This window comes from Drosophila willistoni, unplaced genomic scaffold (genome assembly GCF_018902025.1).
Source record: "Drosophila willistoni isolate 14030-0811.24 unplaced genomic scaffold, UCI_dwil_1.1 Seg513, whole genome shotgun sequence".
Lineage (NCBI taxonomy): Eukaryota > Metazoa > Arthropoda > Insecta > Diptera > Drosophilidae > Drosophila > Drosophila willistoni.
The window spans coordinates 1,905-26,261 of record NW_025814443.1 but is presented as its reverse complement, the minus strand read 5'-3'; positions in this window follow the sequence as shown (position 1 = coordinate 26,261).

Below are 24,357 nucleotides of genomic sequence, written 5' to 3'. Positions count from 1 at the left end.
GAAAACACATATCAAACTGAACTGATACAATTATTTTGCCTAACAAAACAATAAGTCTGATATATCTATATAATGTACATGTCGGGGCGCCAAGACTTTTGTTTGTTCCACTCATGTTTCTTTTGTATTTTCCACTTTATACTGTTCACTTTAGACTTTTCACTTTTGACTTTTCACTAGAATCTGTTTTGGCTAGTTCCCAGGGGATTTGTGAACTGACCTCTCTAGCCCGAGGCCCCCCTTTATATAGGACCTGACCTGAAGACAGATTTGTTTATAAACATGTTACTAAAGCAAAGATGCTTGTCAACATTCCCAGCAACATTCCAGGTGTCAGTCTGTAAACTAACTAGTAGGCTTTGACTTCATAGTCACTTAACCAACACTATTCGACATACACATATTTGAATTTTATGTTTTGCGAAATAAATAATGATGCATAAAATGAAAAAAATTCATTAAAGTTGCTCTTAATTTTAGCTAATAACATTTATTTGCAACAAATTAGTAATTGTTTAAATACATGGTGTTTCAAAAAACGATACTATCGTTAGTATCGAATTTTTTCTCTCAAAATATCGTAAATATCGAATGGCGCTACTATCGATAGTTTCCCAGCTCTACTATGGCATTGTTGATATGTTTAATATTGTAGATTTCAGCGTTGTTCTTGTTTGGCTCTAGGTCTATGAAAAACATTGGCAATGGCTCCTTCGTGATACGGCTTTTAATGTAGTGAATACCCCTGACTACATGCCCTTGCAGCTTTAGCTCGTGCTTTATTGATTCAGGTTGTGCAGTGTGATGAAGGTTTTTGGCTACCACCCTAATGCCCTTTCCTGCTTGAGTTGAAATGTATGGTACTCTTTTTTATCTTCGTTTAATATGTTAACTAGGTCCCTGTAGTTTTCCAATTTTTTTACCATGACACGAATGTGCCCGTCTCGTTGGGACTTATAAGTAAGTTCAGCGGTGTCTATATGTGGCTTGATGTATTCAAGCAATCCATTAATATCTCTGACATAAGAGATAAAGATCGGGGGTGGTTTTTCAGATGCTGGTGTATCGCTTTCAATATCATCATTAAGTGTTGGGTTTGTTAATGATTTGTTATAATTGGTTTCCTCCTCTAGTTCTGCCAACAGGGGAAAGTGGTTATGGCATGGCTAGATGTAGAGGGTCCAATGTCCAAGGCCGGCAGTTTTCTTGTCAAGTTTGGAATGTTTTATTTCTTATGCTTAGATGAGCGTGGAATAATTGGCACATGTTGCCAATCCATGGTATTGTTTTCACCACCACAAGACATGCTATTTGCTGCTTAGCAACAGCGAAATTGCAGGTGCTTATCAGTAGTTCTATTTTTATACCATACACCCATATGGTGAAATGGTATATTAAAGTCGCCAAAATGTATGTAACAGGCAGAAGGAAGCTTCTCCGACCCCATAAAGTATATATGTTTTTAAGCAGGATCAACAACCGAGTCGATGTAGCCATGTCCGTCTGTCCGTATGAACACCTAGATCTCGGATACTGTAAAAGCTAGAGCCACCAAATTTGGTATGTAGACTCGTGTAGTATGTAAAGTGATCAAGTTTATTTCAAATTTTCGCCACGCTTCTTTTCGCTAAAGACACCATATTTGGTATGTATATTTGCTTAGTAAATGCGCACATTATGTATGTATAAAGATTTTGCCACGCCTCTTTTCGTCCCCGTAATTTGAAAAAAAAACTCGATTATCCCCCGTATTTTTCTACCTTATACAATCATATATCCAGCAAAATACCAAATTTGATCAAAATCGGACAAAAAACAGTCGAGTTATGCATATGAACGTTTTTCCATAAGGCCGGAGTTGGCCGTTGGCGGGTGGGGGCGCTCGTATGCTTAAGTGAGCGAGAAGATACGCTTGTAAAAAGCATGTGAAAATGCATTTGTTTAATAAATTTGAAATATTTGCTTTACTGGTGTATGGTACCCCTAAGTCGGCGAGACGACTTACTTACTTCATTAGAACAGGTGCCGTTAGTTTTCTGTAATTTGCTTTAGCGCTAAGTTTCTATACAATTTCGTTAACTGAGCGTCCGCCGACCGTACTCTGTGAGAGTTTGATGCGAACTGAGGCAAGAATATGAAAGTCGAAAGTTAAACTACCTACATAGAGTCTAGAGAGCTTAGACTTTAGTCCCCGTACGTTCTGACTCGCCAATAGGTGCAGACTAGACGGAAGGAACGTTATTCACAGAGACAGGTAGCAGGCTAATCGGAGACCGATTCTTCTTTTTTATTGTATACTCTTTTACAATAAAGGGTTCTGGCCAAAAATCTTGATGACATATTTGGACAAAAATATCTGCGTAAAGCAAATTGTCTTGTTTGTGGAGGGGCGGAAGGATCCAAATAAGCCGCAAGTGGTTGGCGGGTTCCAATTTCTTCAGGGGTCTGGTGCGTGAGTAATGTAATTAAAACGCGCGAGAACTTCGTTTTAAATTAATTGAGATTTATTTGTTTAAAAGTGACAAGATGTCCCGACACACACGAGAAGGATTCGGGTTGGAAAAATTACAATCGAAAAAAGCAAATCACAAGAAAAGAACGGGTGTTCGGGTTAGACGCTCGTACTAGGTTAAATGGCGATGCCCATGGGAAAAATCAAGTCACTCCTCCTGGTGTGACCGTAGATGCCGAGGATCAAAAATTGGGTGGGTGATTGGCTGCGACGCCGGGCTGAGGCGCGTTGTCTCGGCGGTTGGTCGGCCATATGGAGCAGGGTATCGTGCCTTTGCCCGCATCGTCAGCAACCATGGCGAGTTCGGCACGCGTCGGATGAATGCTCGTGTGCCAAGCAATTGGGACAGTGCTTATTTATAAGCACCGCCCGGAGCCACTTTTCCCCTCGGAGGTTCAGGAAGCGCTGACACTGCCGGAGTGCGTGAACCCCCCGACAGACCCGGCATCGGTACACGTTCGTCCCATGTGGAGCAGATTGTTCGCTGCGGTGGTGCGGCAGACGTGTGGGGGCCATGTCGCTATGGAGGGGCGAGCTGAACGAACTGCAATGAAAGAAATTACGTAGGGGGGACTGGATTAGTCAATGCACGGGAACGAACAGTCGTTGGAGGGGAGATTATCTTCGGACACGATCACGAGGTCGCCGGTCTGGAGGCTGCGAGTCGGTGATTTCCACTTATTCCGTTTGTGAAGCTCCTTGAGGTACTCACTCTTCCAGCGGCGGCAGAAAGCCTGCTGGATTGCCTTCAGTCGCTGCCATCGGTTGATCAGCGACATAGGCTCGACCAGAATTTCCGGTTCCGCAATGGATAAGAGCGGTCCTCCAATGAGGAAATGTCCCGGGCTTAGGGCCAGAAGATCCTCTGGATCCTCGCTCATGGGAGAAATTGGCCTGGAGTTTAGGCACGCTTCGATCCTACACAGGAGAGTGGAAAGTTCCTCGAAGGTGTACTTGACAGTGGAAGAGGACTTGTAAAACAGGGTCTTAAAACTTTTGACCCCTGCTTCCCACAGTCCTCCCATATGGGGCGCGCTTGGCGGAATGAACTGCCAGGATAAAATGTGCTGGGGAAATGCCTTCATTATATCAAGATTGGTGGCGTTCAGGAAATCTTTTTCGAGCGCCTTTGAGGCCCCTACGAAGGTTTTGCCATTGTCGGAGTAAATGCGCTGTGGGCATTGCCTCCGTGCGACAAACCGAGAGAAGGCTGCAAGAAATCGTTCAGTGGTGAGGTCGGAGGTGGCCTCGAGATGGATCGCCTTCGTGCTGAAACACACAAAGACGCAGACATAACCCTTAGTTATGAGACACGCACGCCCGGTGTAATTCTTGATCTCGAACGGCCCTGCGAAGTCAATGCCCGTGTGGGTGAAGGGCCTGGAGTACGTGATGCGCTCTCGAGAGAGATCACCCATCATCTGAGTCTGCAGTCGTCGACGATGAACGATGCAGACTTTACACCCCTTGATGTGGGACTTCACCAGGTTCTTGATCCGTGGGATCCAGAATTTGGTGCGCAGATACCGCACCATCAGTTGATTGCCGCCATGCAACGTGATGCGGTGGGCGAAACCGACAAGCAGGCGAGTGAAATGAGTACTATAGGGGAGGAGAATAGGGTGACGTTCATCATACCGGAGGGACTCAGCGGCCCGGAGTCGTTCACAGGAGCGGAGTATCCCATGCTGGTCGAGAAATGGATTCAAATTGAGTAGCGTGCTGGATGATGGCAGGGGTCGCACTTCACCCAGGGCCCGTATCTCCGCGAGGTATTCCCGACGCTGAGAGGTCCGAATCAAGGCGCGCTCGGCGGAGAAATGTTCGTCATTGGTGAGGCGCACCGTGGAAAGCGTCGAAATCCTCGTAATGCCCTACCGTAGTCCGAGAAACGTTCGCTGACGTCATCGAGTAGGGTGGTCGCGGTGGTTGGCACTGGACTCATTGCTCCAGCTGGGTGTCTGGGAGTTCATTATTGAGAGTTGGCCAATACTCGGGGGCTCGCTGGAGCCAGTCCGGCCCATGCCACCAGAGGCTGCTGGCCGATAACTCGGCCGCGGAGACTCCACGGCTCGGCAGATCAGCGGGGTTGTCCTCGGAGCGCACATGTGACCAGCTTTGGCCACTGGTGCTTTTGGAGACGCTAGATACCCGATTGGCCACGAAGGTGGACCAACTACACGGGGGTTTATTGAGCCAAGCCAACACGATGGTAGAGTCGGTCCAAAACTGGGAGGTTGCAGGTGGGATTGGGAGTTCAGGAACGATCGACGCCCAGAGATCGGCTAGCAAAACCGCTCCGCACAACTCCAGCCGAGGCAGCGAAACTGTTTTGACTGGAGCTACACGGGTCTTAGCCGTTAATAAATGGACTCTTACTTGATCGCCGTACCGAACCCGCACATACAGGGCTGCTCCATACGCTTTCTGTGACGCGTCACAGAAGCCATGAAGCTCCCACGAGAGCTTATCGCTGGCTTCCCCAACGGGGGATGCGGAGTCGACTGAGGCCTGGGTAATACTGCAGGAATTCGTGCCATTGCTGCAGCAGGAGAGGCGGCAGAACATCATCCCAGCCCAGTTCGGTTAGCCAGATTTGCTGCATGAATATCTTCACTCGGATAACAAATGGGGCTAGCCAACCAGCGGGGTCGAAAAGTTTAGCGATATGGGACAGAACCTGCCTCTTGGAGATCGACTCCTTCAAGGGGGGGTCCGCTACGGTGAAGAAGAAGACGTCCTTGGCGGCTTGCCAGCGGATGCCCAAGGTTTTTGCAGTGCTCGCGTCTTCCAGCTCGAGAAAGTCCTCTCGCAGCACGTGCTCTCTCGGAATAGCTTGAAGTACTTCCTTCTTATTGGAAGTCCACATCCGAAGCGGGAGGCCCGCAGATTGCAGGGCAGCTTGAAGCTCTCGTATGGCGAGACGGGCGTCGGCTTCAGTAGGAGCGCCGTCAAGGACATCATCAACATACATGTAGTTCCGAAGAATTTCGCTCGCCTGAGGGTACATCGCTTGCACGTCTTGTGCCAGTTGTAAAAGGACTCGGATCGCCAAGAATGGCGCGCAGTTAACCCCAAACGTGACAGTTTGTAGCTCATAATTCTGAATATTGCCGCAGCGGTCTCGGTAGAGGATCCGCTGAAAGGGGGTATGCCTGGGGTCGACTTGGATTTGTCGATTCATCTGCGTTATGTCAGCGTTGAAAACGAATTGAAAGAACCGCCATTTCAGTACCTGAGATCGTCCTGAAGAGTAGGGCCGGTGTGAAAGACATCGTTAAGGCTGACGCCTCGTGTGGAGAGGCTCGACGCGTTAAATACCACGCGTACCTTGGTGGTGGTGCTGTCGAGCTTAAACACCGCGTGATGGGGGAGATAGAAGTTTTTCCCATCCTAAGGCGGCGTTACCCGAATCATATGGCCCAATTCCTCGTACTCTTGAATAATGGCATCGTACTGCGTTTTTAGGACGGGATCCTTGAGAAGGCATGCTTCATTCCGCAGGAATTGAGACAGCGCGATCGGTCTTGAGGCCGTCCTACCCTCTTTGGGTGGTCTCCTGGAAGTTCCGCTCGCAGAATACGTCATCTTCCTTTTCCGACTGTGCGGGAAGGTCTTCTACCTCCCAAAACTTGGTGAGGAGTACCTCAAGTTTTGCTTCTAGACTAACTCGCGTCTGTGCCGCGAAAACTGATCGAGACACCGGAGGGTCAGGCATGATAGGCACTGTGTCGGAACCGTATTAATGAATGGAGCCGTTGGAATGGCCCCTGACAATTTGGATACGACCATGGCGGAGACCTCAATCTTGTTCAGTCTGTCATACGGAGGAGACAGCATCAGCAGACACACCTTGTCGGCGCAGCCTCCATCACTCTGGCCCATGCCAGTAGCCGCGGCGTCTACTGGGTAAAAGGGGGGCTGGACCATGTTGAAGACAGAGTCGATCAACGCCCGAATATGGTGATACACACCACGATGGTGCAGAGTCACAATCGCAGTGCCTAAAAGGCCTCTGCCTGGGGTAGATGCAAAATAACTTTGAGCATTTGTGAGCTGGTTGCTTGTGGACGGACGCTCTGTGGCGCTGGATGGTGGGACTTGCGCAGCAGACGGCGAGGACACGGACACATCACTAGGATGCAACAGAGTATGATGACGTTCCTTGCAGGTATGGCAATTATGCGCACTGGAGCAGCCCTTCTCTTGATGACCGCGGGCAAAACAGTTCAGACAAAGTCCCTGCTGTCTAATGGTTTCCAGACGCCTCTGAACAGGCATATCAAGAAAACTAGGGCAGAGCCGTATTGGGTGATTCTCCCGATGGCACAGCTTGCAAGACGCCGGTTTGAGCTGAGCTTTCGCGGGAAACGCTTGGACCTTCATCGTTGCAGGGGATTTGCGGGGGCCAATGGGGATGGCTTGGACACTTGGGGCCGACTTACGTTCTTCGGTGGCATCCAGGACACGATACCGATCGGTAAGAAATTGGTTCAAATCGTACCAAGTTGAGACGACAGTCTTATTTGGCACTGATTGTTCCCACAGGAGGATTGTGGCCTTCGGTAATTTGCTAGTGCAGATGGCGATAAGTAAGACATCCCAATTCTCAGTACTAACACCCGAACGCTCAAGCGCAGTAAGACACCCTTGAAACGCAGTCTGCAGCTCTCTCAAGGATTTGCCCGACTCTTGTGCCACCGCGGGAATCTGAAGGAGTTGTCTGGCTTGAGTCATGACTAGCAGACGGCTATTTTCGTACCGTGCGGTGAGGTTCTCCCACGCGGCCTGGAAACCCTCATTCGTTAGGGGGGACTTACCCACGATGGTTCTTGCTTCCCCTCGTGTCTTGGCGTTCAAGTGATAGAGCTTCTCCACTTGTGACAAATACGGATTGGCGATATAAATGGCGGCGAACAAATCTCGGAATGTGGGCCATGCTAGGCTGTCGCCATCAAATGTCTCCACCTCACACGGAGGAACTCTATGCCCCGGCGGCCCCGACGGAGCGGTTGGCTGACGCATAAGACTCGTCATCTGTGCCGAGAGCTGTTCGATGCGTTCTCCGAACAACGTCCCGCATCGCACATACGCCGCGTAAGCGGATTCGTGCTTCGCCTTGATGTGGCTTATGTTTGCCAAGCTTTCCTCGTCGGTTTGGACTGTCAAGGCCTTGTGACAACGGGAGTATTCCATTTCGACAGTTGACCAAAGGGATTTGAGGGAGACGAAAGACTGTCAGACTTCGGCGCAGTCTTGGACGGCTCCGTGGACATACTCAGGGGACGACCTTACCGACGACCATCGAGTTTGTGCGCTTTTTTTGGTTTTGGAAAAACCACAAAAAATGAGAAGTGGACTGTATGAGGACGCAAGAACTTTCTCACTGTGCACCGCAGGATTGCGGGAGAATTCTCTCGCGTGTGGCTCGGAAACGGAGCGCTTTTAATGGGGATAGATGCGGAACAATATACGAACGCACGAATGCGGATCGAAAATTACACGTAGACGAAGCGAAATGATTACAAAACAAGTTTATATGGATTCGTAAGTAACGATGGGAGTACGTATAAAACAAAACACGGATGAAATATATAAATAAAGATGTATAGGATAAAGAGAAAATACGTTTTTATATAAATCTGGATCTGGATATATATATGTCCGCACAATAATGGCCGGAAAAAATTATATATAATTTATAAATATGGACGGATGTATAGGGGCACGATGATGCTGGAAAAAAATATATATGTATTTATTTATATATATGGGCGGATGTATATATATGTGCGGAAAATTCTGGCCGGAAAAAATTATATATATAATTTATAAATGTGGACAGATAAATATGTGGGCAAAATAATGGCCGGAAGAAATTATATGTATCTTTATTTATAAATATGGACGGGTATAAATTTGGTCGAAAGAAGGGAATCGGAAATAATGTGATTTGAATTTGGCGCGCTTGAGCCGCCTATCACGTGTCACCACTACTCCGAAAACAGCTGTCGGCCGCTGCTTATATATACATATATATTTGGTTTTTGGTTTTGTTGTTTAATTATGTTAATAAATTTTTTTTGTGGTTGTGCGGAGGAAAAAAGAACAAAACGAACGTTTTTACACACCGCGAGTGTTGTGCGCGAAAACAAACAAAATAAACGATCAGTGCATATAGACGAATGCTTTGATATATGTATGTATGTACGTACATGCGTAAGTACACAGGTAAGTATGTAGATATGTATGCACACGCGTTGTTCACAAAAAACGTAAGTAATTTGTCATTTAGTTGGATGTTGGGTTCCTTTCCCCTCCTTTTTTTTTTTTTTGTTAAATCAATGTGCGACAAAATTATGTGTATATGGATATGTACATATGCGCGTACATCAACAGATGACGATGTATGTATGTAAGTAGATACGCGCGTAAGGAAATTAGTTTGGCATGGAAATGATTCGAACACATAAGAAACCGCGGTGAACATTTTGATTACTATTTTTTCCTATTTTTTTATAACACTTTAATAATTTTTTTTGTTTTTTAAACTTTTACGCGGACTTGGCAAACAGCTGTGGAAACTACATGTACATGTGAATGCATATGTAAAAAAGTGCGAGGAAGAGACATAAATAAAAAGGGTAATCGTGGAATGTAAAACGAGAACGTTGGACAAACACGCTAAGGATTAGGAACTACCATGTAACCTTGGAACAGGTCAGGTATGTACATACAATATATAAAAGTGTGTAGGTCGCTATGGAAAAGCAGGAAAACCTCACACTTTTATTAGTATGTAGGGGCAAATGAAATGAATAATGAAATTTTGTACTTATCAGGAATTCCGCCGATGCAAGCTGAAGGAGCGGAAGGATATCCGGCTCGAAGGACCAATGTTTGTGGAGGGGTGGAAGGATCCAAATAAGCCGCAAGTGGTTGGCGAGTGCCAATTTCTTCAGGGGTCTGGTGCGTGAGTAATGTAATTAAAACGCGCGAGAACTTCGTTTTAAATTAATTGAGATTTATTTGTTTAAGGGACAATATGTCCTGACACACACGAGATGGCTGCGGGTTGGAAAAAATTATAATCGGAAAAAAGCAAATCACAAGAGAAGAACGGGTGTTCGGGTTAGATGCTCGTACTAGATTAAATGGCGATGCCCATGGGAAAAATCAAGTCACTCCTCCTGGTGTGACCGTAGATGCCGAGGATCAAAAAACCCTCCTCACTCCTCACTGCTCTTCGCCGCTCACTGCTGTTCACACGGTGGCGTGAACAAGTCTCGAGTGCACTGTTTCACTTTAGCTGGCTTTTGCTCGATTTTTTTATACCATACACCCATAAAGTGAAATGGTATATTAAAGTCGCCAAAATGTATGTAACAGGCAGAAGGAAGCATCTCCGACCCCACAAAGTATATATATATTCTTGATCAGGATCAACAACCGAGTCGATCTAGCCATGTCCGTCTGTCCGTCCGTCCGCCCGTATGAGCACGCAGATCTCGGAGACTATAAGAGCTAGAGCCACCAAATTTGGTATGTAGACTCGTGTGGTATGTAAATATATAGAGTTAATTGGAATTTTGGCCACGCTCCTTAGTTAGCGCGCAGAAAAAAATTGTTCCAACCTTACGCCCCCGGAATTTACAAAAAACTGATTTTCTTAAAAACTGACAGCTACCGACATTAAATATGGTATGTAAGCTACCTTAATACACGCGCAGATATTGACTATTTAAAAATTTTGCCACGCCCATTTCCGCCTCCGTAATTTAGAAAAAACCGATTGGCTCTTGCAATTTTTGACCAAAGTTACCAAATTTAGTATGTATTCTGGCTTAGTATGCGCGAAGAATATATGTATTTTAATGTGTTGCCACGCCCACTTCCGCCTCCATAATTTAGAAAAAACCGATTGGCTCTTGCAATTTTTTGACAATTAAATTTGGCAGGCTAATTAATCGTATCGATTTCTACCAAACTACCAAATTTTATTAAAATCGGAGTAGAAACATGCAAAATATGCGTATGAATGTATTTTACTACGCGATCCATAAGGGCAGAATAGGCCGTTGGCTAGTGGCGATACAATATGAGGTATGAGGCATGTTAAAACAATTTAATAGACATACATTTGGTTTTCGAAATTTGAAATATTTGTTTCACCTGGTGTATGATGTACCCAAGTCCGCGAGACGGCTTACTTACTTCATTATCTTTGCAGAGGGTATTATAAAATAATTCAGATGTTTGAAACGCCCAGGAGACATTTTCGACCCCATAAAGTATATACATATGTACATATATTCTTGATCAGCATAAGAAGCTGAGTCGATATAGCCATGCCCGTCTGTCCGTCCGTTTGTGCAAATCAACTTCACGCCCCCACCTTTAGAGTTTTTGAGATAGACCACAATATCATATAGCTATAAAAGTAAAAAAAGTGAAAAAATTCGAGTATCCCTATGAAATTTACTAATATGATAGTTTTTTATATAAAACATCAGATCCCAGTTTATATCTGATCGGATAAATAGAACACAAGTTACAGTCAATATAAATCGGCTCTGCTCAAACGCTGGTAGCGCTGAATCATAAGAGCTGTATGTGTATGCGTGCCAATCGCGCCATGCATGTAAAAGGGGATGGGAGAGAAGAAGAAATGGAAATTATATTTGGAAGGTTTTTGTCTGTGCATTGATGAGTTGAGTTGCAGAAAAAGAGTTTCAAACATGTAAAACCATTAAGGCTAAGGACTGCAAGGGTATATAAACTTCGGCACAACGAAGTAAGCTTCTATGATATTTTTATGCACTGCCGAAACGAACCTTGCTGTCACACCCCGACCCAGGTTGTATCAGAGCATATTGCTATCTCTTTCACTCTCAGTGACTCATGAATAAACGCACAATAATATCGTGCGTAACCACTTTTTCCGGACCTCAGTCAAACTTGGTACGCCACTTAGAACCTATCCTAATATTTGGGGAAATATACGCACCAGGGGAGGTTCGGTGATTGCGTAGAATTGGTTGACTGTTTAAGCCCCAAAAGTCACACTAACAGTGTCGTCCATAATTCAAACGCGCCGTGTACATACATATATTAAAAAATATTGTATAAAATAAAAAAAAAAGAAAGAGAGACTATCCAGCCAAAAGATAGATGTGTATAAATCGTTCTATTTAAAACTTTCTTGAAAGTTATATTACTAATTTTGGAATCTTCTTGATTTTATTCATATTTTTTTGGACTTTGAAAAAGACAGAAATTTTTTTAAAATGTCAGCCCTATTTTAGAATGCAATAAATTATTGAATAATTTTCAAATGTTCGACTCAAAGAAGACACAAAAATTCATTGTCAGTATTTTGCACATTTGTTATACAGTCGAGTCTTGATAATTCGTATCCCGCTAAATCAAAAATCTCAATACTTCGTAAGAATCCGCTGGTCCCTTGAAAAAACTTCTTTGGAATGGAAAACCCGGTAGATCAAAAATCGCTGTAATTCGCAAAAAAAATCTGTTCCCTTGCCATTTCGAACTATCGAAACTCGACTTACATACCGTTTAGTACCGCTCGCCGGAAGTTCGACGGCGAATCCGCGACGACTTGTCAAATGTCGCACAGTTGGGCCTCTGCTCGGATAGCGTTGCAAAAATACGTTTTTTCATGATCGCGTGATTATATACGCCATCGATAGGAAATACTTCAGAGATTATGAATCCGAAAAATTTTTGAAATCGGTTGAGATTCATGGGTGCTAGAGGCGCCCAAAGTTGAGACATTTTTAGTGAAAAGGAAAAAATTATAATTTTAAAAAAAAATCGCAACTTTAAAACTGAATATTGGGCGATTTCAACAATCGATCTTGTTTTATCTGAAAAGTATGTTCTTTTTAATAGCATGTTTCATAAATTTTAATAATTACTTAAATCGTTATTGAACTAGAAGCGTTTAAAAAATGTACTAAATATTGGCATTTTTTGAACTTGATGGAATAAAACTAGCAAGACTCAACGAGTATCAATACCGGACTACATACACTAGGTAGGTGAAATATTTACCTATCATATGTATATAGTCCCAATATGCGGAGACCTGCGACAGCCATGCGTAAGCCATAAAACTAAGGCAACCTCGCCTAAAAAATGCGCTGCAGGTATAAGGAAGAAGAAGAGCGCATGCGTATTGGCCTGTAGCGTCTTTGTATTTAAATGATGCTTAATGCGTAATGCTGTTTTGTAAATACTAACTGGTTATATATATGCCTTTCTACAATGTTAGATTGCTAATTACCGGCTTTGGAAAAACTGACAAGACAGGTAAATGTTATTTAAGTTGATGAAAAATTTGTCCTAGTTGTAGGTTGGTCGTTTTTATTTCCGTTTACCTAATTGGATGTAAATACATATTAAATACAAAAAGGGTAATACCAATTTTTCGTTCTACCTAGTTAATTAAAAAAAATATAATATAAAGAGCTAATTATTCCTCTCGTTTGCGACAGTTTATTTTTAACTTCATAAGTGTAATCATGGAAATACTTCAAGGAGTTTTTTTTTTTTAAATAATAAAATGACATCTTTAATAACAGGGATAAGTCAAGGGATCATTAAAAGGTTGCCTGTTATCTTGAATATTATAAATTGCAAGGAAACGGTAAATGGTGAAAAATTTGCCGAATATACTTCAACGACTGCTCATCTTTTGAGTGAATTGTATCCGCAAAAAAAACTTACCCCAACGGTACATAGGATTTTGGCTCACGGAAAGGATTTAATAGAATATCAGTGTTTACCACTTGGAGAGCTATCCGAAGAAGCACAGGAATGTAAAAACAAGGACTACAAAAGGTTCAGATACACTAATACATTAAAAACTTCTCGTGTTAGACAAAATTAAGACCTTTTTAACATGCTGGCAGCCTCTTCGGACCCACTTATTGCATCACTGAGACACGTGCGATCACGAAAGGATTTGGAAAATAGCAACTATAGTCCCGAACTGTTGAGTTTATTAGATACTGATGTAAATATTGAAAATTATTTTTGAAGAAAATCAGCCATCAATAGCAAATTTTAAAATTAACCTAAAAAAAAATTTAAAAAAAATTTTTATTTTTCTTTTTGTAATTATGTTAAAAAATCAAATAAAAACATTAAAAAATGTTACATAGTCGTCTAAAACAATGATCAATTCCATTTGTGATTGAAAAAAACCGAGTTTCGATCCATTTTTAAAGGAAAAACATGCTTGGAAATATTTTCTGACTTTGACCTTGAATATTACAGCACCACGAACACCCAGCACTTTTTGAGAAAACATTCATTTTGAAGCTTAAGGTATTTTTTATCATATGCTTTTTAAACTTTTGAAATCGCTTTATTGGTTTAGACGCTATGATTTTTGCAATGCTAAATGCCAGAAGGCCCCACTGTGTGTCGCCTCAGAATTTCAGGGGGACACGCCATACAAATTTGCGGCGACATTAAGCATTGCAAAATATTCTTTGGATTTATTCATTGATTATTTTAATTTAAAAGTAGTTTGATAGCTTACATGTATATATCGGCGAGTCGGGGGTTTCAGGGATTCCTGAATCGATGTTTCCATTATTGGCTTTCATTTTTGTCACTAGAATTTCCACACAAATAACATTTGATGGGCAATGTTTTAGCACGCTTTGGATCGCTTATTGTCAAACGAAAAGCCTTGTAACTCAGACTGCAAGTCTTGTCTGCTGCAAATAGTCCCTGTCTCAAGTCGTTGCAATCTACGGTCATAGTTTGCTAAATGACCAAGAACAACCGATGCAGCAATTTGCTCATGATCCATGCCACGCCATTTTGTTAAAAGTGACGTCACTAGCCGACTCGCACACACGGCAAGACACTCGCCAGAATTTGGGCGACTGTTGAGCAAATTCAAAATAGTTGCGGCCGGTGTCTCTGAGTTTTCGTATCTTTGCTCGAAAAGCTGTCCAAATTGTTCCCATGCGATGCCTGGGTAGCAAATCTGCGATAACCACTGCGAAGAGCTTTCTTCCAATGACTTCGTCAAGGCCAAAATTAACGCACTACCTTTCAACGGTTTTTCTTTTAGGACGATGTCCCCCGTAGCACACAATTGCGTGGCGTTGGCGCGGTAGAACAATTTCACCATCTTGTCGAGACTCACTAGGCGAACAGTCTTTGCTAGCTCCCAGAAGTTTCGATTTTGTTTTTTTAATAAAATGCGAAACTTCTTCTCATTTATTGTTGATTTTGAGTTAGATCCCAATTCTGATATCGGCGAGTTGGGCGTATTGGGGATTCCTGAATCGTTGTTTCCATTATTGGCTTGCATTTTTGCCACTAAAATTGTGCAGCGAGTCTCGACGTGCTTTCTGGTTGAATTTCATCAGTAAAAGAGACTGAACTTAAGACGCTCATATACCTCTCCTAAACCGCACACTGAGCCACACTTGACGACAGCATAAGCTGACGTCGCACATTTTTAGTGTTGTACAGTAATTCATCAGTCATGTTATTCTTTACTCACCACTGGTCGATTTGCCTTAAAAGTAGGCATACAATTCAAATTCTTCCAAATGCCTAATTCAATCTCCGACATATACATACATATGTATTAGAGTCCTGCACGAATACACTCATTTGCCTCAGTCTTTCAAATACTTACAAATTTTCCTATATTTGATTTGATAATATTGCTTCGGAACGAATGAAACGAGATGAAAAGTCTCGAAGTTTTGTGTTTCGTAGTTCCTTAATGTATCAAGCCGAACAAACAAAAACAAAATCAAAGCAAGCCGAAACAAATAAGAAAGACTACAAACGAAACAAATGAATACGGTACTTCTTTCAAGTTACTTGGTACTTCCAAGTACTCGTGAGTATGGTCATACTTATGAAATGTCAATAAATTTTCGAATGCCAATTTAATTTCGGTTTTGTTTTAATCTCACTGGAGTATTTTCCTAATATAAATTAAAGTAATAGCTTTGGTGACTTATAAGTAAAACGCCGAGTAGACTACAAGCAGCTCGACTGTGTAAGGGTTAGAGGTCCTGTCTAAAATCGACGAAACTCTGGTTCAACCCCGGCCAGAAAATAGTTAGTTTTGGGTTTTCATTTTTTTTTGCTTTTTTAATAATTATTTTTGTCTAATAGCGAATTAGGTCTTTCGATGATTTGTAGGAAAATATAGAATAGTGCGCCGAAATATTTCACACAGCTACAATTGACGGGGTATTCTACAACATATCCAAAATTCATCCAAATCGGTGATTTGCATACCTGAAGTTCCCCTTGTAAGAGTACTTTTAAAATTAGTTTAATATTCATCTATGTATGTACATATCCAAATGTATAAGTACACTATACATATACATATCTTTTTAAATTAGCATGGAATTCGGAAAGCTCAGGAGTAATCGAGCATTTTGGATCGATTAAGACCAAACTGCTGACAGGAGAATATAAATTAAGAAAAAGAGAGGACGGAGTGAAGTCTGGAATACATTTGGTCTGGTCATGGATGAGAATGAAGAAATAGTCTTAGATTATTCATATTGAAGAGGAGTTCAGCACCGCAAAAACTGAAAGCCCAACTTCATCACTTGAATTCAAAATATGAACTGATTTTATTAACAAACGTCTTGTGTACATCAAAGAATTCTTAGACTCTAAGAGGCGACAATTGTTCTTAAAAATGCTTACTCTAATGTTTATATTAATGCTTGTTTATATCATGCACAGCGTTGGCGACTTGATATTGCGCCGTTCTTAAAATCTTGAGTGCTTTTCCACAGAGTGTGACGCATGTTTTGTTTGGTTTTAAGCAATAATTGTCATATGAATCTTTATGATTAATTTTTGTGTTATGTTTTTGTTTCGTTGTGTATATTTCTTGGTGCATCTGATTTGGTGAAGCCGCTTCAGATGGACACGATGTTTAATCTTAAACACATATCTTCACAAAAAATATTTGAAAATGTGTTAATAGTTATTGTTAAGCTTTCATTGTTAAATTTAAAATAAAATCATGTTTTTATTTTTATTAAATACTGTAAATATTTTTATAAAATGAATTTATTTTCAGATGTTTCATATTATATACATTGAGTCTGCTGTCAGGTACTTGCTTCACAATTCGGTATACCGAGAACGAGCAAGACATTTGAACAGTACCTAGTACTCGGTTCGATTTTCGGTATTTGCTTCTCGATATGCTCGGATTTGCTTTACCGGATTTTCGGTATGCCCTGCTCGTTTAAACTCATTCGTTCGTTTGTTATGGCCAGCTCTGAGGCTATCGGTAGAACTCTATCGATAGCGATAATAGGGGCAGAAAATAGTGGGCGAGTCGGGGAATAGTGGGGGATCTAGTGTTGGGTAGATCAGATTTATAAAGGGATTTTTTTTGAATTTGAAAGTCGTCCAGCGGTCAAAGGCTGTTGACCCAGGCTCGGTCTAAGGAACAAACCGTAAGATCAGGCGATGAGTCGTCTGATTCTAGAAGGTTAAAAAGGTTAAAATCAGTTTAACGTGGACAGTGAGGTGCGGCGGTTGAAAAAAAAAAAAAAAAAAGGGAAAAAAAAAAAAAAACAAGGATAGAGAAGTGAAGTTTAAATATCGTAACAATGTGGCATAAAAAATTGTGAATATATCCTTGAAATTTAAAGAAAAACAGCTCCGTCCATCAAGCCGAGAAATTCATGTTTGGCTAAAGGAGCCACACAGAAAATTTGTGTATTTTTTTTTGTGACAAATTTTTGTAATCCTGAGGCGCAGCGAGGCGAAACCGGCCGTCAAAATTGGGTAAGTGTTCGGTTGCCATGCAAGTTAGGGATTTTTTTAACATTAAAAATAATTGCCCCAATTAGGCCGGTTACATCGAGCTGCGCAGGAGCACCCGCAGCCCCTGTCCACGTTCAAAAAAAATAAAAAAATAAAATAAAATAAAAAAATAAGAAATTTTATTGTACCTGTCCCGAACGACATACTCGGTCCCGTCGGCCAACTGGGCCCAAAGATAAAGTCAAGAGAGGGACGTCGAAAGGGGGAATTCCAAGCCAGACATTTTTTTGGGTTCACCCATCGCCCAGCATAAGAGCAACAAAGTTTTGGCTGATTGGGGAGAAAAAGGTTGTGGCACTCATCCCCATCAATTTGGGTGCGGACGGCTCCAAAAACCCCCAAATCATTGGCGAATTCCACCTGGCTGGAAAAAGACAAGATATTAATCGTGTAGTCCTTTTTTTTATATATGTAAATTTTATTAATTTATTCATTATTTAATTTCCTAGTTTAATTATTTATTTATTTATCCCTCGTATATTTATTTAATCCCTTATATATCTATCTATTTATTCAATTCCTTAATTATTATTTTGTTTAGCTTTAAATATTTATTTTTCTCCTGTTGTTGCCCACGTGCACATTCCTTTTTTTGTAAATTTCATTATTCCTAAGATCCATGTTGTCCACGACCCTTGGTTGGTTTTGACAGTGGATACCTGAAAAGAAAAAGAAAGAAAAAAGGTGAAAAGAATACCAATAGAAGGGATAAATTTTCTTTCGATCTTGCCCCCCTAAAAGAGCTCTGATAGGTAGGTGGGAATCGGGAAGGGAATTCATCTTGATTTTACGTAAGAAAAATAAAAAAAAAAAGAGAAATATAATGTAATCTGTTGCAGACACCTGCTCAAATATACACCAGGGCAAGATAAGGTTAATAAATACGTGTTAATAGTAATTAAGAGTAATGAAAAACAAAAAAATGAATTGCTGAGCGTTTTCCTAAAAGGGGGGAAATGGGAGGAAAGGAGCACGACGACTCCAGGAGGAGTAGATGATTGGTGATGTGATGTGTTATAGGTAACGATGGTAATATATATGGGGTGGCATACCTCATCGACATGCCACGAAGGAAAGGGGGGCCCGTTCGACCTCGATAATCCGGAAGAGGAGGTCCGGTTCGCATGAAGCGGCGGCGACGACATCATTCCTGTAAGGGGTAAGAATAATTTATTAGTGAGTTTGTTAAAGATTTATGTTTGGTGTAAGTTGAGTATCGTAAGTGTTGTCCAGTGGAGTGGGTGTCTGAAGTGATCCTCGAACTGTGTCGGGATTCCTTCAGACGAAGGGTATTGATGGTCATCTGTTCGTCAATTACCTGATGTTTATTGTGCGCGTATTGGGGATGGGTTATCGTAACTCACGACCTTCTTTTCCGATAGCTACCGGAGTGAGCCCCTATCGATATACGCGGGACCAGGCTGAGAATATTGTTTTTTTCATCTAGCAGGTCCATAACAATAATGGCGCCCAATCTTAAATACTGAATATCCCTGGTCCGATTCTAATCCAGCATCTCGAGAGCAGAATGGGAATTGCCTGAGGATAGAGAAAGACACGGAATTAGATAGTAGTCCATTCGGTAAAATCGCTGTCATGGCGTGTCATTCCCCCGTGTAGAGAGCAGGCAGCGCGCTCGAATCTCTAAACGGGTAGGACACGGCCAAAATAATGTGATAATCAAACTGTGATACTAGAGCTAAATTAATAGAGTTAATTAGGGAATTGTTGGTGGGAAGCCTCTTTGCTCCTTGAAGTCACCAGCTGAGGAGCTGAGCTATTGCGGTTTGCGCGAGGAGCAAGAGGATTGACAGGGTTAAGCATAGGTAGGGGAAAACAGTTAGATTAATGTGTTAAATGTTAGTAATATCGTATGTTCTCTTTTCTTTTACGTGACTGGTCTGTGAAGGATGGTCCGTGGCGGCTTCTTGCGTCTCGTATGGCTAAAGAATAGCGCCATCGGAACGAGATGGTGACCGTGCTCGATTAACATCCAGTAACGAAGCAACAATCCGGGTATCCTGAACAGTTTAGCCATCTAAAAAGAAAGAAGAACTAGTAAATGCGTGTAAAATGTTCTTGACTGTCAGTCATCAGCTTGACTGATGACTAGATCAGTCGACAATGTTGCTCACAGTGTACGTCGTGAATGTTTTATGTTCTTCGCCTTTCTAGCGCGAGTGTCCAGACAGAATTCGGGACACTGGCGACCTCGACGTTCCAAGTATGGACGGAGGAGTAGCGCCGGTGGGCCAAAAGACGGCAAACCGAGCTGCAAAGGAAGCGGCCGAGTTGACCCGTCGGAGTGGTTTCCGTTTGGGGATCGCAGCTGGAAAGCAAGAAGAGCGTAAAAAAAAAAAAAAAAAATTTAGGTGTATGGGTCTAGGAAGCGTGTGTATGTTCTTGACTGACGGTCATCAAGTCTATTGATGACCGGAGCAGTCGACAATGTCCCACCTGCTAGGTTTTTTTTAAGGAAGAAACAGGAATCGGTGTTGTCGTCGTGGCACCAGAGCCGCACAGAACGGGAGTGCAATTGCGTCACGGATGAGTCGTGTTCCTAAATCCTTCTCTCCCCTTTTATATAATTTGTGTATCTAAAACAAGAGAATAGAAAGGAATAAATATTAGTGGTTGTGGTTAGGAAGAAAAATTATTATTAGTAATAAAAATAAACGATATCCTAAAAATTTTTTTATAATCCCAGCAAATCCGAAAAACGAAAATGAATAGCGAAGACGGGACAGACTCCCAATCTCATCTCTCCACACAGACGGCTGCTCAGCTCTTAGTCGGCATGAGACAGCCGCCCGCATGGGCTATGTCACAGGGGGCAATCCCAAAGCGTTTGGCGTTGGAGGAGAATATGACTCCAGTAGGGCAAATGGGAACAAGGACTAGAACCCATTCAAGAGCAAATCTCTCAAGAGAATGCGGCAGCGATTAATACGGCAGGGTTAAGGCAGGTGACCCAACTACTTGCTCAGTCTCAGGATCGGTTCAGACAGGAGTTGGTCGACCTAATGAACCGAAGGATCGATAAGAGTCTAGAGGATGGGTTCGACAAATTGTTGGATAGACTTGAGGTAAGAAGGAGCCCGTCATCTGGGTCCACCAAGTCCAAAGATACTCAAGTGTCTCAAGCGGGGGCGCGCGCGTGCGGGGTAATCGTCCACAGCCTGCAGGTCCAAGGGCAACTGAAGCCTTTAATGCCCGAGATTCAGGCATTTTTCCCGAAACAGGTGCTCCGCCATTGGCGAAAAACGATTTTCCGCGGCGGAATGAGGCCTACCAAGCGCCAAGAATCCATCTGAATACCGATAGGAGAATCCAGGGGACATCGCTGCCGTGTCCACCTAGCGCAATATCCGGCTAGGAGTGTCGGCTCGACGGCAATATGGCCAAATCAGCGGCACCAGTCTGAAGGAAACTTCAGGTATCGTCGTGGAGGTCCGCGTGAGACGGAAAGGACAGGATTCCAGCCACCCAGTATGCCGCCTATCGGGATGCAAGGCGAGCCAACCGACTGACAGAGCACCATCGGAGGCCCTACGTGCCGGTGTACAAATGGCAGCTACAATTCTCCGGCCGAGCGGGAGGCTCACGGCAGAGATTTCATCTTCCGGGTGGAGTACCTTCAGAGGCATTACTCTACACCATGGGAGGACATCCTGAGGACTTTCACCAGCTCTTGGTAGATGAGGCTTCCGAATGGTACTGGCTGGAGATGCGAACCAGGCCCCCTACGGATTGGAAATCTCTGAAAACGGCCCTTGAAGTGCTGTATAGTGACTCTCGCTGTGACCACGAGAGGATTCAGGACATGGCCGAGAGGAAGCAGCAGCCAGGAGAATCCCTGGATGCTTATTTTCAGGCGATGAGACGTTTACGCGCGGCGGTTCGTTCACCGCTTTCTGAAGACTGGGCGGTCAAGACGATAAAGAGAAACATGCTGGAGCCGATGAAGCAGTGGGTGTACCCAGTGCGAGCCTATACGGTAGAGCATTTGAGGATGAATGTCGCGACGCCGAGAAGAACTTCGCCGAAGTACTGGCTAAACCCGTAAGCGTGACCAAGTACGCTCAACCTCGCCGAGTTGACTTCCGAGCTGCGCAAGTTAGCGAACTCGGGCATTCGCCGGATGATGGATCGATCCGATCACACCCAGAAGAGGCCGGAAATGTCGGGCAAATTGACGCCGTGTCAGGAAATGGTGCCAAACGCCCTTTAATCTGCTGGAATTGCCAGAGAGAAGCCATGTATACATGGAATGCGAGGACCAACAACGCAGCCTGTTTTGCTACAAGTGTGGCATGCGGAACACCGTGACTCCAAGATGCCCTAAGTGTTCGGGAAACCAAAGGCGGAGCGAGATGAGACCGGCCGTGTCGCGCTCCGAACAATAAGTCCCGTGCCGAATGTAGTGCGAGAAGGACCGAGAGGAACGAGGGCCAGGCTAGTATGCCAAAGTCGTTCGAGGAGAGGATGAGAATTTACTCGGAGGCCCGTAACAGAATTTTCGAAAACAACGCACTCAGTGGGATGACCACGCTATCCAGGCGCGTTCGGAAGGCACGAGAGAGATTCAGGCAGAGGAAGTGGGAAAGGAAGCAGATCCGTCTGACAGTTGCTGCTATCGGCCCTCGAGATGAATATATCCCAGGCTTATGCACGGATATGTCTGGGAGGACGAACGATCGAAGGTCTTCTCGATTCTGGGCGACAGTGAGCGTGCTGGGAACGGGTGCCGAGAGTTGGTCACGGAGACCGGATTAGACTGGAAACCATTTTGCTCATCGTTGGCAACAGCAGGTGGCGATAAGAAAGCTATAATCGGAAGGTACTGGTAGAAGTAAAATATAGAGGAAAGAGTCGGCCAGTGCTGTTTTATCTATGTCCACCCTGCAGCAAAACGCATATTTCGGAGTAAATTTTTGGAAGGCGTTTGATTTGGCTCCAGAAATTTTCTTCAAACAGTAGTCAGCGATCTCAGGATGCCCAGAAGTCGAGGAAATAGGCCAGGAGCCGCACGACTTAACAAAAGGAGAACAGGGAGATTAGAAGCCGTTAAGGCATCGTTCCTGTCATACGAGACGGAAGGATTAGGGCGTACTACCGTCATGAGGCATCGAATCGAGCTGTTGGAGGGAACCGTGCCGGTCAAGTCAAGCATTACCCGATTTCTCCGGCCAAACAACGCCTTATTTACGAAGAACTGGACGAATGCTGCGCCTCGGGGTAATCGAGGAGAGTGAAAGCGCATGGAGCAATCCAGTGACCCTCGTAATGAAGCCAGGGAAAAATCGGCTCTGTTTGGACGCCAGAAAGATTAACCAGGCCACCAAGAAGGATGCGTATCCGTTACAACAAATCGATGGCATACTCAGTCGGATCGGAGAGACAATATACATCAGTAGTGTCGATCTGAAGCATGCGTACTGGCAGATCGAACTAGAGGAACAAAGTCGCCGATCACGGCTTTTACAGTCCCTGGAAGGCCGCTCTACCAGTTCGTGGTAATGCGTTCGTCTGTGTAATGCGGGACAGAGTTTGTGCGACTGATGGACCAAGTGATCCCCGCTAGACTCAGGGAGAAGGTTTTGTTTATCTGGATGATTTGCTGGTGGTGACACCGGACTTCGAATCACATTGGTTGTTCTCCAACAGGTCGGATTGTCTGAGGGTGGCGGGGTTAACGATTGGGTTAAAAAGTCCCACTTTTGCCACAAGGAGTTAAGGTACTTGGGATTCATCATCGAAGGGTATATTGCGGACCGACCCGAGGAAGGTGGAGGCCATCCAAAACTTAACAACCCCAAGAAGCGTTCGGGAAGTGCGAAGCTTCCTGGTACTGTGGGATGGTACCGCAGGTCATCAAAAACTTTGCGGAGTTAGCTGCTCCACTAACGGACACCCTCAAGAAAGCCGGTAAATTTCAGATGGCCGACGAGGCCAGGGAGTCGGTGAGGCGTTTGAAAGATGCCATGACCACGGCCCCGGTTCTAAACCATCCGGATTTCGAAAGAAGGTTTTTCATCCAGTGCGATGCTTCGAACCTTGAGTAGGAGCAGTACTGTTCCAAGAAGAACCCGGAGGAGGCGAGAAACCAATGAGTTTTATTCGCAGAAATTAAACCGATGCCAGCGGAACTACAGCGTCACAGAGAAGGAATGTCTCGCAGCTGTGTTGGCAATTAAACGGTTCAGGCCTTACTCGAGATGCTGCCCTTTACAGTCATCACGGACCACGCGAGCCTTAAGTGGCTGATGTCGTTGAAGGATCTGGATGGACGACTGGCGCGATGGTCGCTGAAGCTGCAGGCTTTCGACTTCGAAATTGTACACAGAAAGGGGCAGAGAACGTGGTGGCGGATACACTATCCCGGATGGTCGAAGGATTGGCGGTGGACTCCATCTTGGCCTAGAAACGACCGAGTTCGACTCCGCCGAGTACGATGAACTGCGAAGGAAATCATGTCAAACAAAGAAAAACTTCCAGACCTATTAGTGGAGGATGATACATTTTCAAAAAGGCGCCCGCGCATCAGGGCCACCGGAATTGCAGGATAGTGGATGGAGATTGTGGATACCTCCGGCATTGACGACGACGCTAATCGCTCAAGCACACGAGCCCACAATCCGAAGTCATGGAGGTATCGCCAGGACCCTGTCTATTCTACGGCAGCGCTTTCACTGGCCGGGAATGGTGGCTCAGGTGAAAGCATATGTCCGAAATTGCAGCGTGTGCAAAGAGACGAAATCGACCAACTGTGGGCCAAAGCCAGGGATAGGGAATGAAGTGAGGTCCTACGGCCGTTCCAGAAAATTTACATAGATTTTCTGGGGAAGTATCCACGGTCGAAGGGCGGACACGCGTATGTGTTCGTAGTAGTGGATCATTTCACTAAATTTGTGTTCCTCCACGCCATGAGAGAGGCCACGGCAAACGGGGTAGTAAAGTTCTAAAGCGAGAGGTTT